General features: G+C 47.3%; 1 pseudogene across 1 annotated transcript in view; it reads left to right on the top strand.

Moving 5' to 3' along the window:
- LOC311104322 (ras-related protein Rab-26-like) overlaps positions 1-15,508 on the top strand; it is a 118,975-nt pseudogene extending 103,467 nt beyond the window's left edge. Inside the window, exons 6-8 of the transcript in view lie at positions 12,445-12,510; positions 13,586-13,642; positions 15,427-15,508. The product of the transcript in view is annotated as a ras-related protein Rab-26-like (transcript). The remainder of the gene's footprint in view (positions 1-12,444; positions 12,511-13,585; positions 13,643-15,426) is intronic.
- Positions 15,509-16,050: the final 542 nt, after the last annotated feature.

Here is a 16,050-nt window from a genome sequence, read left to right as displayed (position 1 = left end):
AATGGAATGGCATCAAACACATGGAAACCATGCCACCAACCTCCTGTGGTATGCTGTATACCTGGACCTTCCGTGATTGGAATACATACAGTATACTGTGTTTTGAATTACATTCCAGCCCAAGAGTAGAAGTACACAGTGTATCTCTCTCTGTATCCTTCTCTTTTCACTGGTGTCTTCATCCTCTAGCCTGGTCCCAGATCTGTTTCTGCTGTCTTCATCCTCTAGCCTGGTCCCAGATCTGTTTCTGCTGTCTTCATCCTCTAGCCTGGTCCCAGATCTGTTTCTGCTGTCTTCATCCTCTAGCCTGGTCCCAGATCTGTTTCTGCTGTCTTCATCCTCTAGCCTGGTCTCAGATCTGTTTCTGCTGTCTTCATCCTCTTGCCTGGTCCCAGATCTGTTTCTGCTGTCTTCATCCTCTAGCCTGGTCCCAGATCTGTTTCTGCTGTCTTCATCCTCTAGCCTGGTCCCAGATCTGTTTCTGCTGTCTTCATCCTCTAGCCTGGTCCCAGATCTGTTTCTGCTGTCTTCATCCTCTAGCCTGGTCCCAGATCTGTTTCTGCTGTCTTCATCCTCTAGCCTGGTCCCAGATCTGTTTCTGCTGTCTTCATCCTCTAGCCTGGTCTCAGATCTGTTTCTGCTGTCTTCATCCTCTAGCCTGGTCTCAGATCTGTTTCTGCTGTCTTCATCCTCTAGCCTGGTCCCAGATCTGTTTCTGCTGTCTTCATCCTCTAGCCTGGTCCCAGATTTGTTTCTGCTGTCTTCATCCTCTAGCCTGGTCTCAGATCTGTTTCTGCTGTCTTCATCCTCTAGCCTGGTCTCAGATCTGTTTCTGCTGTCTTCATCCTCTAGCCTGGTCCCAGATCTGTTTCTGCTGTCTTCATCCTCTAGCCTGGTCCCAGATTTGTTTGTGCTGTTTTGACAACTCCTATACTGTATATGTCAATTATTTTTAGTCCTTTTTTGGTCCTTTAAATTAAATTCCAGCCTGACAGTATACCCAATCTCTCTCTCTCTCTCTCTCAATTTCAATTTCACTGGTGACTTTATCTTCCCCCGCACGCTGAAGGATGTTGTTGTTCTACCGTTCCCCGGGATAGATGGGGACGAGATGTCACCTTGAAAAAATTATGGTTGTGGCGCTGGTGGTGAAATTACCCCCGAGGGGGAACCAGTCGTAAACAGCTCAATAATGGTTAATTACTGGTTTTGGTTCATTACGAGGCAAAATGGGACCGGAGCTGTCGAATAGAGGGGAGAGGTTGTGTTCCAGTCAACTTGATGTATTGTTGGAGAATGGTTATGACACATGAAGGGCCTTGTGTTCAGGGTTGCCATGTTGGAGAAATGTCTTGTTATATAAAGATCCTAGTGTTTAGGGAGGCCAGATTTGAAAATAAAAAATGTTTGTGAGAGCAAGAGAACAAGTTATGATACACAAAGGTACTTGTGTTGAGGGTTGGTCGTGTTCAGGGTTGTCAGGTTGGACAACAACCATAGCCCGTTGGCTCAGTTGGTCTGTGAATATAAATAATGCTCCTCATGATCTAGAGGGAGAGGTTTTATTCCAGTAAACTGGATTTCTTGTTATGCGACAGATATGAAGGTCCTTGTGTTTGAGGATGCCAGGTTGGAGTACATGCTGACCATGGCCCTTTGTCTCAGCTGTTGAATAGAAGGAGAAGATGTATTCCAGTAAACATTTCTCTCTCAGAAATAAGTATGTCTAATTCTTTCACCCATTCAATCCCTTATTCACCCCTCTGTTACTAATTACTTTACACATCTGCACACTACATTTACATTTAAGTCATTTAGCAGACGCTCTTATCCAGAGCGACTTACAAATTGGTGCATTCAACTTAGGATAGCCAGTGGGACAACCACCACTGGGGGAGGGGGGGTGTAGAAGGATTACTGTTAGACTATTCCAGGTATTCCTTAAAGAGGTAGGGTTTCAAGTGTCTCTGGAAGGTGGTCAGTGACTCCGCTGTCCTGGCGTCGTGGGGGAGCTTGTTCCACCATTGGGGTGCCAGAGCAGCGAATAGCTTTGACTGGGCTGAGCGGGAACTGTGCTTCCGTAGAGGTAGGGGGGCTAGCAGGCCAGAGGTGGATGAACGTAGTGCCCTAGTTTGGGTGTAGGGTCTGATCAGAGCCTGAAGGTAAGGAGGTGCCATTCCCCTCACAGCTACGTAGGCAAGCACCATGGTTTTGTAGTAGATGCGAGCTTCAACTGGAAGCCAGTGGAGTGTGCGGAAGAGCGGGGTGACATGAGAGAACTTGGGAAGGTTGAACACCAGACGGGCTGCAGCGTTCTGGATAAGTTGTAGGGGTTTAATGGCACAGGCAGGGAGCCCAGCCAACAGCGAGTTGCAGTAATCCAGACGGGAGATGACAAGTGCCTGGATTAGGACCTGTGCCGCTTTCTGTGTAAGGTAGGGTTGTACTCTGTGAATGTTGTAGAGCATGAACCTGCAGGATCGGGTCACCGCTTTGATGTTAGCGGAGAACGACAGGGTGTTGTCCAGGGTCACGCCAAGGTTCTTTGCACTCTGGGAGGAGGACACAATGGAGTTGTCAACCGTGATGGCGAGATCATGGAGCGGGCAGTCCTTCCCCGGGAGGAAGAGCAGCTCCGTCTTGCCGAGGTTCAGCTTGAGGTGGTGATCCGACATCCACACTGATATGTCTGCCAGACATGCAGAGATGCGATTCGCCACCTGGTTATCAGAAGGGGGAAAGGAGAAGATTAATTGTGTGTCGTCTGCGTAGCAATGATAGGAGAGACCATGTGAGGATATGACAGAGCCAAGTGACTTGGTATATAGAGAGAATAGGAGAGGGCCTACAACTGAGCTCTGGGGGACACCAGTGGTGAGAGCACGTGGTGCTGAGACAGATTCTCGCCACGCCACCTGGTAGGAGCGACCTGTCAGGTAGGACGCAATCCAAGAGTGAGCAGCGCCGGAGATGCCCAACTCAGAGAGGGTGGAGAGGAGGATCTGATGGTTCACAGTATCAAAGGCAGCAGATAGGTCTAGAAGGATAAGAGCAGAGGAGAGAGAGTTAGCTTTAGCAGTGCGGAGAGCCTCCGTGACACAGAGAAGAGCAGTCTCAGTTGAATGACCAGTCTTGAAACCTGACTGGTTTGGATCAAGAAGGTCATTCTGAGAGAGATAGCAGGAGAGTTGGCTAGAGACGGCACGCTCAAGAGTTTTGGAGAGAAAAGAAAGAAGGGATACTGGTCTGTAGTTGTTGACATCGGAGGGATCGAGTGTAGGTTTTTTGAGGAGGGGTGCAACTCTCACTCTCTTGAAGACGGAAGGGACATAGCCAGCAGTCAAGGATGAGTTGATGAGCGAGGTGAGGTAAGGGAGAAGGTCTCAGGAAATGGTCTGGAGAAGAGAGGAGGGGATAGGGTCAAGTGGGCAGGTTGTTCGGCGGCCGGCCGTCACAAGTCGCAAGATTTCATCTGGAGAGAGAGGGGAGAAAGAAGTCAAAGCATAGGGTAGGGCAGTGTGAGCAGGACCAGAGGGACCCAAACTCACTCAATTACTACACAAATAAAACACTGACAAATTACAACATAAAAAGAGAAGCCTTCCCTTGGTGGTTGGTAATGGAAAACACCTGGCTGTAGTGCAAGACAACTCAGTCCTCTGGACTTAGTTAGAAATAACTGTCTGGGCTTAACAGCACATTGATAGACACACTAATGGAAATATGGCTAGCGCTCCATGGTGGGCCTAACATAAAGCCTTTTACAATAGCAATCAACAACATAATACAAGCAATTGGTCAGGCTTATTTAAACCAGGACCTGGACTCTACCTTTTTTAATATACCTGGAGAGAGTGAGGGAGAGAAAGAGGGAGCGATTTAAAAAACATTCATGGAGCATTCTGCGCTTTGCATGTAAAATAGCAGCCCATCAAAACCCTATTCTCCTGGATGTCATCACACACAATGCTGCACTGAATAATGCCGCCCTTTATGTAAAATGAACATTCGACAATCAACCATCGCACAGGGAGGTTGCAAAGTGGATTTTCAAAGTGCATGCTAATTTTAGTTACAGCTGAAGGTTTTTGCTCAGTTGTGAATTGAACACCTTATTTTCCGCACACACCCCCCCCCCCTTTTATGTTTAAGCTGGCCATTGTGGATATGCTACGCTGCTACACTACAGCCGCCGGGCCATTGAGGGAATGCTTCCTTTGAAATCAATGAAAGCTGCTATACTGCCCGTGTTGCACTCGCGTTGCGTCACGTCCAATGGCAGCGTCCAAGCTCAAGAATCGCAGAGGTTCTATTTTTGACGGCTGAGGCACACGTTCATTCTATCTTGTGAATTGAAATAAAGTATATTTTGCTTGCATATGTTTTACTAAGATTTATGAAGTCAAGAAGCTTCTAGCTCGCAGAAACTCTAGCTAGATAGCTAGCTAACTACATTGACTAGGTTCACAATGTAAACAAAGCAACTTGTGTAATTAGAGGATAATTTAGTACAACCACTAGCAACAATTTAAGAGTACTTGTGAAAAACTGGACCAAAGCTATCGATGAATATGGTACAGTAGGGAAAAATAGAATAAAGATGGTTTTCCACTCCACTTCTACGCTCTCAAAACAACACGCTCTGTGTAGCAGGTAGAACGTCACATTGCCACGACGCTGATGGCAAAGCAATGCGACGCTTATAGTGGGGCTGAGGAGTTAGCCTGGTCCCAGATCTGTTTGTGTCAAACATGACAATAACCATAGGAGTTGGTGTTACGCACTCCTCTCAGAAGAGGGAACACAACACCCTGCTACAACTCAACTCTCCGTGCTGTGAAAGAGGTATGGGACTGTAGGCGTGAGTAAGGATGACAAAAGGCAGAGAATACCGTTAACAGGGAATTTATTCCTTCGCACGGTAAGTTTGGGGAAAATGGGCTGGACGGAACCAAAGCAAAGAAAGTAAATATCAAAGCCCCCTCTCCTACCTTACCTGCCTACCCACTTCTTACTTAACTAGCACCACCTGGTGCACTAACCAAAATACAAGGGATGGTCCGCCCAGGTCTTTCCTAGTGTGTATAGACAGTTAACTTCTACGGGTAATGTATGCTCGCGGGCCTCTTGCTTAAGCACTCCCTAGGTGCCTTCCCCTTCCCCCTTGGGAACAAATGAAACAGAATAACACAAACTGGTTCACAACAAAACCTGAGAAAAAAAAACTAACTCAGGACATTAAAGAAACTCTCTGAGCAACAAACTAACACAAAACATTACAATCAGCTCTCACAGCAACAACTACACAGTACATACCAAATGTCTTAGCAACAACCAACATGCTATAACTTTCAGCCATTAGCCCTCTCTCTCATCTCTGGTGCCCCCCCCCCTTCTGAGCAACAGAACTGGGGCTTATATAGCTTCAGAAAGAGTTGGTAATTGGAGACAGCTGCGTCCTGACGAGGGCGCGGGGTCAGCTCCCCAATCATCAATGTTCATTGACCAATTAGCTGTTTGTTGGGGAATTTCAGGAACCCATTTCCTGAAATACATACATGAAAATACACAACCCACAACACAAACGTAACAGTTGGCAAGACACAAACAGATCTTGGATCAAGCTATCACGCAGTTTTTCTACAGCTGATCCCACCCCCCTGTACAGTCATGGAGATGTTGTTAGTCAGTAACTCCACTTGAGTCTATGACATTTTTACATTACATTTTAGTCATTTAGCAGACGCTCTTATCCAGAGCGACTTACAGTTAGTGAGTGCATACATTTTATTTTATTTTTTATTATTTTTTCATACTGGCCCCCTGTGGGAATCGAACCCACAACCCTGGCGTTGCAAACGCCATGCTCTACCAACTGAGCTACATCCCTATGAGAGACCCATTGGCTATTAAAGACATGCACAGACTCACAGCAGGATCATTAAAGTGTTGACATGGTATCCAATGTGCTCTAATGAGTCAATGACTTCACCTTTATCACTATTATTCTGTATGAGTGACTAACTAATGGCATCCCACTGGGCACAGACGTCAGTTCAACGTCTAGTTTTCATTTACATTTGGTTGAGTTGTCAAATGACATGAATTCAACCTGAAAAAACTTTTTTCAAATCCAATCAGTTTTCCACGTTCATTCAACGTCATCACATTGAATTTTGGAGTTGAAATGACATGGAAACAACATTGATTCAACCAGTGGGATGTGTTTCAGAGGTTTATCGGATAGTTAAAGGGATAGTGCACCCAAATTACAAAGGAAACAGGATTCAGAGTAAGGAAACCAATATGTAATTTGGTAATTTGGTTGAACTATCCCTTGAAGTTTGATTAGATATCAAGTCAAGTATCTTTTATCCTTTAGCTTCACAGTTTAAAGGCACAGTACAACATTAAAACATCAAAGCAAGTGTCCCAAGTCCAGACATAGGCCTTCAACATTTGCAAAAGAGCAGCACAGCATAGAGTGTCGCTGTGTAGTGACATCTGCATTGAGTTTGGCCATCCAATGCAAGTGAGGGGATGGCGTGATGTGGCAATGGGCTGGTGTATACATGTGACAGATGGGTGGGGGTTATTTTGCTGCAGATGTGGCCATTGCCTTACAGGGGTAATGATGGGCTTGAATGTGAATGAGGGGGCTTTGAAGGTGGAAACTCTACCTCAGTTGAACAGAAGTTGGCCAGACAACTCCACACTAGTGTGTGTCATCAGATTAAGGCAAAGGCTACGTCCTGATTCTCCACTCTTCTCCCAAAGAGTGTGCTACTTGCACAATCCTCGTGATGTATTGAAAAGGATTGGATAAGTGTAAGCATTGTCTGGAGCGAGTTTCTGCAATAGGGCATGGATGGATTGAACAGTCTCTTTTCCCCCAACATGACCACTGATGTCAGAGGACTTTATTGGTTGTAGGGTCATGTTTCCCCTAGACGCTCTTCTTGGGTCAGTTAGACTTTTCCCGACTAATGGTTAAGGTTAGGATGGAGGGAGGGGAAGCTGATCCTAGATCTGTACCTACGGGAAACATCACCCCGGAGCACTTTATTGGCCTCTAACTAATAGGTAATCAGTATGTGACACAGATGTTAACAGATATGTCATTATTTAACTTATCCTACTAATATGTGCTCAACATGGGACTGTGGTTGACCTGATGTCATCACCGATTGCCCTGTAAGGTCTCTAATGGGTTCACCACAGTGTGTCTCTCCCATTCCTCACACACACACGCTCCATGGCATTGATCTCACTGACCCCCGAGGCGCCATGTGACCGAGGGGTTAAATCCTTACACCCACCAGGTCATCTCCATGTAACCGAGGGGTTAAATCCTTACACCCACCAGGTCATCTCCATGTGACCGAGGGGTTAAATCCTTACACCCACCAGGTCATCTCCATGTGACCGAGGGGTTAAATCCTTACACCCACCAGGTCATCTCCATGTGACCGAGGGGTTAAATCCTTACACCCACCAGGTCATCTCCATGTAACCGAGGGGTTAAATCCTTACACCCACCAGGTCATCTCCATGTGACCGAGGGGTTAAATCCTTACACCCACCAGGTCATCTCCATGTGACCGAGGGGTTAAATCCTTACACCCACCAGGTCATCTCCATGTGACCGAGGGGTTAAATCCTTACACCCACCAGGTCATCTCCATGTGACCGAGGGGTTAAATCCTTACACCCACCAGGTCATCTCCATGTAACCAAGGGGTTAAATCCTTACACCCACCAGGTCATCTCCATGTGACCGAGGGGTTAAATCCTTACACCCACCAGGTCATCTCCATGTGACCGAGGGGTTAAATCCTTACACCCACCAGGTCATCTCCATGTAACCGAGGGGTTAAATCCTTACACCCACCAGGTCATCTCCATGTGACCGAAGGGTTAAATCCTTACACCCACCAGGTCATCTCCATGTGACCGAGGGGTTAAATCCTTACACCCTCCAGGTCATCTCCATGTAACCGAGGGGTTAAATCCTTACACCCTCCAGGTCATCTCCATGTGACCGAGGGGTTAAATCCTTACACCCACCAGGTCATCTTCAGATGTAATTACAAGAGTCCCAACTTGGAGAAACAGACTCTCGTCTCCATGTTCAAACAGAAAGGAGGAGTGATTGCCGTGCAGTCAGAAAGCCAATGTGGACTATTTCACTGGGATGGCCAATTAAGCGTCATTATAGTAGTGCTCTGCACAGAGTACTGCTGAGATGAGGGATATTATTTTGGCGAGGGGCGGATCCATGCCCCAGTCGATTTAAAAACCTATTAGCGATGGCATGGATGGATGGCCTGGCCTTCTTGCTGCTCAGTGGTCAGAAGTGTTGCTGTTGTTGCTGTTGTGATGAGGCATTGGGTTGCCAGGTGACGATGACTATATGGGCTGGTGTGTAATAAAGCTTTTTATTATTTCCCTTATGCCTTGTCCAGGCCTTGGCTGCAGAGGGGTTTTATTAGTGTGCTGATGCTGTGTTTGTACTGTACTCTCTCATTCTGCCCAATGCACTCCCTCTGTCTCTCTCCCTCTGTCTCTCTCTCTCTCTCCCTCTGTCTCTCTCTCTCCCTCTCTCTCTCCATCTGTGTCTCTGTCTCTCTCCCTCTGTCTCTCTCCCTCTGTCTTTCCCTCTGTCTCTCTGTGTCTGTCTCTCTCTCTCTCTCTCCCTCTGTCTCTCTGTCTCTCTCCCTCTGTCCACTCCCTCTGGCTCTCTGTCTCTCTCCCTCTGTCTCACTCCCTCTGTCTCTCTGTCTCTCTCCCTCTGTCTCTCTGTCTCTCTCCCTCTGTCTCACTCCCTCTGTATCTATGTCTCTCTCCCTCTGTATCTATGTCTCTCTCCCTCTGTCTCTCTGTCTCTCTCTCTCTGTCTCTCTGTCTCTCTCCCTCTGTCTCTCTCCGTCTGTCTCTCTGTCTCTCTCCCTCTGTCCACTCCCTCTGTCTCTCTGTCTCTCTCCCTCTGTCTCTCTGGCTTTCTCCCTTTGTCTCTCTGTGTCTGTCTCTCTCTCCCTCTCTCTCTCCCTCTGTCTCTCTGTCTCTCTCCCTCTGTCCACTCCCTCTGGCTCTCTGTCTCTCTCCCTCTGTCTCACTCCCTCTGTCTCTCTGTCTCTCTCCCTCTGTCTCTCTGTCTCTCTCCCTCTGTCTCACTCCCTCTGTCTCTCTGTCTCTCTCCCTCTGTATCTATGTCTCTCTCCCTCTGTATCTATGTCTCTCTCCCTCTGTCTCTCTGTCTCTCTCTCTCTGTCTCTCTGTCTCTCTCCCTCTGTCTCTCTCCGTCTGTCTCTCTGTCTCTCTCCCTCTGTCCTCTCCCTCTGGCTCTCTGTCTCGCTCCCTCTGTCTCACTCCCTCTGTCTCTCTGTCTCTCTCCCTCTGTCTCACTCCCGCTGTCTCACTCCCTCTGTCTCTCTGTCTCTCTCCCTCTGTCTCACTCCCTCTGTCTCTCTGTCTCTCTGTCTCTCTCCCTCTGTCTCTCTCCCTCTGTCTTTCTGTCTCTCTCCGTCTGTCTCTCTCTCTCTCTGTCTCTCTCCCTCTGTCTCTCTCCGTCTGTCTCTGTCTCTCTCTCTCTGTCCACTCTCTCTGTCTCTCTGTCTCTCTCCCTGTCTCTCTCCCTCTGTCTCACTCCCTCTGTCTCTCTGTCTCTCTCCCTCTGTCTCTCTGTCTCTCTCCCTCTGTCTCACTCCCTCTGTCTCTCTGTCTCTCTGTCTCTCTCCCTCTGTCTCTCTCCCTCTGTCTTTCTGTCTCTCTCCGTCTGTCTCTCTCTCTCTCTGTCTCTCTCCCTCTGTCTCTCTCCGTCTGTCTCTGTCTCTCTCTCTCTGTCCACTCTCTCTGTCTCTCTGTCTCTCTCCCTGTCTCTCTCCCTCTGTCTCACTCCCTCTGTCTCTCTGTCTCTCTCCCTCTGTCTCTCTGTCTCTCTCCCTCTGTCTCTCTCTCTCTCCCTCTGTCTCTCAGTCTCTCTCCCTCTGTCTCTCTCCGTCTGTCTCTCTGTCTCTCTGTCTTTCTGTCTCTCTCTGTCTGTGTCTCTGTCTCTCTCTCTCCCTCTGTCTCTCAGTCTCTCTCCCTCTGTCTCACTCCATCTGTCTCTCTGTCTCTCTCCCTCTGTATCTATGTCTCTCTCCCTCTGTATCTGTCTCTGTCTCTCTGTCTCTCTTTTCTGTCTCTCTGTCTCTCTCCGTCTGTCTCTCTGTCTCTCTCCGTCTGTCTCTCTGTCTCTCTCCGTTTGTCCCTCTCCATCTGTCCCTCTGTCCACTCCCTCTGTCTCTCTCCCTCTGTCCACTCCCTCTGTCTCTCTCCCTCTGTCTCACTCCCTCTGTCTCTCTGTCTCTCTCCCTCTGTCTCACTCCCTCTGTCTTTCTGTCTCTCTCCCTCTGTCTCACTCCCTCTGTCTTTCAGTCTCTCTCCCTCTGTCTCACTCCCTCTGTCTCACTCCCTCTGTCTTTCAGTCTCTCTCCCTCTGTCTCACTCCCTCTGTCTCTCTGTCTCTCTCCCTCTGTCTCTCGGTCTCTCTCCCTCGGTCTTTCTCCCTCTGTCTCACTCCCTCTGTCTCTCCGTCTGTCTCTCTGTCTCTCTCTCTCTCTCCCTCTGTCTCTCTCCCTCTGTCTCTCTCCCTCTGTCTCTCTCCGTCTGTCTCTCTCTCTCTCCCTCTGTCTCTCTCCCTCTGTCTCTCTCCCTCTGTCTCTCTCCCTCTGTCTCTCTCCGTCTGTCTCTCTCTCTCTCCGTCTGTCTCTGTCTCTCTCCGCCTCTCTCCCTCTATCTCTCTCTCACTTTCTTTCTCTCTCTCAATTCTATTTTAATTTCACTTTAAGGGGCTTTAGTGGCACGGGAAACATATTTTTACATTTCCAAAGCAAGTGAAATAGATAATAATCTCTCTCTCTCTCACTGTCAGACGGATGACCTTCTCTCTGCCCTTGCCCTTGCTTGAACCTTGCTTAAGATTTCTTAACCTTTCTGCATATCTTTCTGTGTGTAAAGACTAGTGTGCTCAACTCTTACAAAGATATGTAAATACGTCTGTGGGTGCTGTACCCCAGGAGTAATTAAAAAGATGGCCAACAGTCGCAAATAAGGTTATTTCTTTACATTTATTATATCTGTTAATATAATTCGTTCTGCTAATATAATTGATCTCAAGACATTACTTTATTTGCAAGTGCTGGCCGTCATTTTCATTCAATATCTCTGCTATGTGCCTATTCTTTACCTCTTTTTTTTATCTGTCAGCTGCAACAGCATCTCGGTTCCTCCTTTGTCCTATCTCTTATTGGATTCCCTCTCCCTCCTTGTATGTCCTCAGACAATATGTCTCTGTCTGACTCCTCTTTGTCTCCTTCTCATGAGCGTCTCTTCTTCCATACTTGTCATTGCTTTTCCTCTGACTGTCTGTCTGTCGCTTTCCTTTGTCTCATCTATGTCTCTCCTCTCTGTCTCTGTATCCTGAGTGTCTCTCCTCTGTCTCTGTATCCTGAGTGTCTCTCCTCTGTCTCTGTATCCTGAGTGTCTCTCCTCTGTCTCTGTATCCTGAGTGTCTCTCCTCTCTGTCTCTGTATTCTGAGTGTCTATCCTCTCTGTCTCTGTATCCTGAGTATCTCTCCTCTCTGTCTCTGTATCCTGAGTGTCTATCCTCTCTGTCTCTGTATCCTGAGTGTCTCTCCTCTCTGTCTCTGTATCCTGAGTGTCTCTCCTCTGTCTCTGTATCCTGAGTGTCTCTACTTTGTCTCTGTATCCTGAGTGTCTCTCCTCTGTCTCTGTATCCTGAGTGTCTCTCCTCTGTCTCTGTATCCTGAGTGTCTCTCCTCTGTCTCTGTATCCTGAGTGTCTCTCCTCTGTCTCTGTATCCTGAGTGTCTCTCCTCTGTCTCTGTATCCTGAGTGTCTCTCCTCTGTCTCTGTATCCTGAGTGTCTCTCCTCTGTCTCTGTATCCTGAGTGTCTCTCCTCTGTCTCTGTATCCTGAGTGTCTCTCCTCTGTCTCTGTATCCTGAGTGTCTCTCCTCTGTCTCTGTATCCTGAGTGTCTCTCCTCTGTCTCTGTATCCTGAGTGTCTCTCCTCTGTCTCTGTATCCTGAGTGTCTCTCCTCTGTCTCTGTATCCTGAGTGTCTCTCCTCTGTCTCTGTATCCTGAGTGTCTCTCCTCTGTCTCTGTATCCTGAGTGTCTCTCCTCTGTCTCTGTATCCTGAGTGTCTCTCCTCTGTCTCTGTATCCTGAGTGTCTCTCCTCTGTCTCTGTATCCTGAGTGTCTCTCCTCTGTCTCTGTATCCTGAGTGTCTCTGCTCTGTCTCTGTATCCTGAGTGTCTCTCCTCTGTCTCTGTATCCTGAGTGTCTCTCCTCTGTCTCTGTATCCTGAGTGTCTCCTCTCTGTCTCTGTATCCTGAGTGTCTCATTATCATGACTCTCCTCTCTTTGTTTTCTCCACGCCAGGCCTGGCTGACTGAGATCCATGATTACGCCCAGCAGGATGTGGTCCTGATGCTGCTGGGAAACAAGGTGAGGTTTCCTGGGATAGGCCTGAACCCAGACAGACACACACCTGCAGTCACACCAGACGGCAGCCCAGACAGACAGACAGACACAAAGAAAACAGAGAGACAGACACCGACACAACAAAAAACAACAGTTAGACACAACAAAGACGACAACAGACAGACACAACAAAGACAACTGTACAGTATAAACGTAGTCCAGGACTTGGAGGATCTATTCACAGTACATCCTCATCTCATAGTATAACATTAAACACAACAACTACGTTTTAAGTGAGAAGTAGGCATTGGTCTGAAGCCCAAAAAGAAAGGAAATTCACATGAGAACGACAGTGCCTACTTCACCCATGCTCCATCAAGGTTGTCCAGCACACAGCTTTGACCTACTAAAATAGCTATATTGGTCTACTGTACTTTAAAACTACATGTAGGCAGGTTTCAATCAATCTGGTTTTAACATTGAGCATCAACCTGAGCCTACTTAGTAATCCAGCGTCCGGATTCACTTGTATATGTTCCATGAGTACTTCAATGTCTACTTCCTGATTCAAAACAATTTGTCCATTGGGACAATAAAGTTATCTCTACTCTACTGGATTGCTCCCAACCCTGACACATCTGCCGCCAGATGACCACACAGACACAACAACAGATCAGCACATATGCAGGAGGGATGAAACAAATCACTGCTACTATTAATAAGTCCCATCCACATACTACTAGAACAGGGAACAGATGCTTAGTCCGGAAGTTTATTCTAATCTAAACAGTCCCCACACACTGGGAATCATCCCCTCATTAGAATGCTCACACATAATCTAGACTCATTAAGAGTTCTAAGTCTGATCCCATATTCTCTATGGAATGTGTTGTTTTCCATTGTGTAACCCTCCTAGAACAATGTGACTTAGGACAAGCCCCTGCATTGATGATAGTGAGACAGAGGACTGAGGCTAGTGATGCATGGTGGTGCTATGGTGGTATCAGTGAATCTCTACCTTTCTCATCTCTCTCTTTTTCTCTTTCTGTCTCTTTCGGTCTCCCTCTCTCTCGTATGTCTTTTTCTGATCTCTCCCCAGGCTGACGCCACGCAGCAGAGGGTGGTGAAGAGAGAGGATGGTGAGAGGCTGGCCAAGGTGAGTGTAACTTTAAAGAAATTAGTTGCCTTAATACTGAGGAAGATCCAGATTGTCACAAGCAGGCGAACAACACCACAGTCAATGAACTCTCTCTCTCTCTCTCTCTCTCTCTCTCACTCTCACTCTCTCTCTCTCTCTCTCTCTCTCTCTCTCTCTCTCCTCTCTCTCTCCCCTCCTCTCCTCTCCCCTCCCTCTCTCCATCTCTCTCTCTCTCTTCACTCTCTCCCTCTCAACCTCTCTCCTCTCTCTTCTCTCTCTTTCTTTCTCTCTCTTTTCTCTCTCTCTCTCTCCCTCTCTCTCCTCTCTGTCTCTCTCACTCTCTCCCTTTCTCTCTCTCTCTCCCTCTCTCCCTCTCTCTCTCCCTCTCTCTCCATCTCTCTCTTCTCCCCTCCGCTCCTCTCTCTCTCTCTCTCTCTCTCGCCTCTCTCTCTCTCTTCCTCTCTCTTCTCTCTCTTCTCTCTCTCTCTCCTCTCCCTCTCCTCTCTCTCTCTCTCTCTCACTCTGTCTCTCTCACACAAACACACACACTCTTGCTCCTCTCTCGCTCTCTCTTCTATTGGATTCAATCCCTTGATCTAATTTATATTGATTTTCACTGTTGGGAGGAAAATGCACCATCTGCAAAAAATCTAAGATAAATATCAAGAAGAAGGTTTATGAGATATTACTTTACCATAGAACATGAATGTAGTCTGTCTGTGTACACTATCTTAGCACTATGGATCATGACCCACTATCTTAGATTATCTAAAGGCTCTTTCATGCTTCTACAGGATGAACATCTAGTCTAACTCCTTCTTCATCTTTTTATATGTTCTCTATAAACACACATACAATACAACAGTGGGAGGAGGAACATTTACTTTAACTCCATTCACAGGATGCACTCTCAGATGAATACAGATACTGGTGCAAATAGGACTTTGAATGTTGCAGGAAATGTGAATACACTTTCTCATTCCCCCTGACTACTGCTGTGGAACACGGCTTGCAATACAAATATCAAGGTGCCTTGCAGACATGGGTTCAGATACTATTTGAAATCATGTCAAATCGTTTAGATGGGCTTGATTGAGCTTGCTTTGCGCAATGGAACCAATAAGAATGTCCCAAAATTCCAACCCCGCCCATCCGACTCTCCAGACAGGCTAAAGCAAATGCTCAAAGTATTTAATAGACTTCAAATAGTATTTAAACCCAGTCTGGTGCATTCCTCTAGTGCTGATAGCATAAACCTGGAGAGAGGAACACATTAGCCTAGTCATTACTATGGTGCTGGATACAGAGACAAATCTCCCACACACACCCTGCCTGAGGAATGCTTTGTCACATAGCTAGCCTTCTGAGTTATCCTCTGCAGGATTAGGGTTAGCAAAACCAATCTGCTCGTTGGAATGGTTCTGAACTGGAGGTGCACTCCCAGCAGTAATATAGTCCCCCAGGATAGAGAGGTGTTGTAGTGGAAGTTTCATGTGTATGATTTCCCTGTGGGTCTGTGTGTTGTTGTGTCTTCTGTGTGGTGATGGTGAATGTTAATACGGGTTTATGCGCAATCATTTTTGTCATTAGCTGCTGTGCCTAAAACACATATAATTTGTTACTGCCTGGCCAGCCAGGGGGCAACAATGTTCTCTAATATGTTAGCGTTAGCAACAAAGTACCTCGTCCCTAGGCTATCAGGGAGGATATATGGTGCTCTAGACCAGCCTACAAAGATACTAAAGACAATTGGAATGTCGAGTGTCCAACTCAAGATGCCTTGCTTGTCTGTTTTTCTGCAGGAGGTTTGGGGTTCCCTACATGGAGACCAGTGCAAAGTCTGGCCTCAACGTGGAGTTAGCCTTCACTGCTGTGGCCAAGTGAGTATGCAACTACAGAGGGATCCAGAAACAAGGCCCTAGTCCCTGGCCTCTAGCTTCAGTCCCTGGCCTCTAGCCTTCAGTCCCTGGCCTCTAGTCCTAGACTAGACCCTGGCCTCTAGGCTTCAGACCCTAGACCCTGGACTAGACCCTGGCCTCTAGGCTTCAGACCCTAGACCCTGGACTAGACCCTGGCCTCTAGGCTTCAGTCCCTGGCCTCTAGTCCTAGACCCTGGACTAGACCCTGCCTCTAGGCTTCAGTCCCTGGCCTCTAGTCCCTAGACCCTGGACTAGACCCTGGCCTCTAGGCTCAGCCCTTAGACCCTGGGCTCTAGCCTTCAGACCCTACTCATTAAGCACTTGTGACAATCTGAAACGATTAGATCCAAGCAATATGGTATATAATTCACCAAGATCATCAAAGGGCAAGGTGGAGTACTGCCATATTGTTTATTATACATACATATCCTATTATTTTAGATCTATTTCTTGACCAGGCCAGGGATATCTGAAAGTAGAGGGGGGATGTAGAGCGGGAAATGTGTC

Source organism: Coregonus lavaretus (assembly GCF_964263955.1).
Source record: "Coregonus lavaretus genome assembly, chromosome: 28".
Taxonomy (NCBI): Eukaryota; Metazoa; Chordata; class Actinopteri; order Salmoniformes; family Salmonidae; genus Coregonus; species Coregonus lavaretus.
The sequence above is the reverse complement of the archived record's forward strand: the minus strand, read 5'-3'. Positions and strand labels throughout refer to the sequence as shown.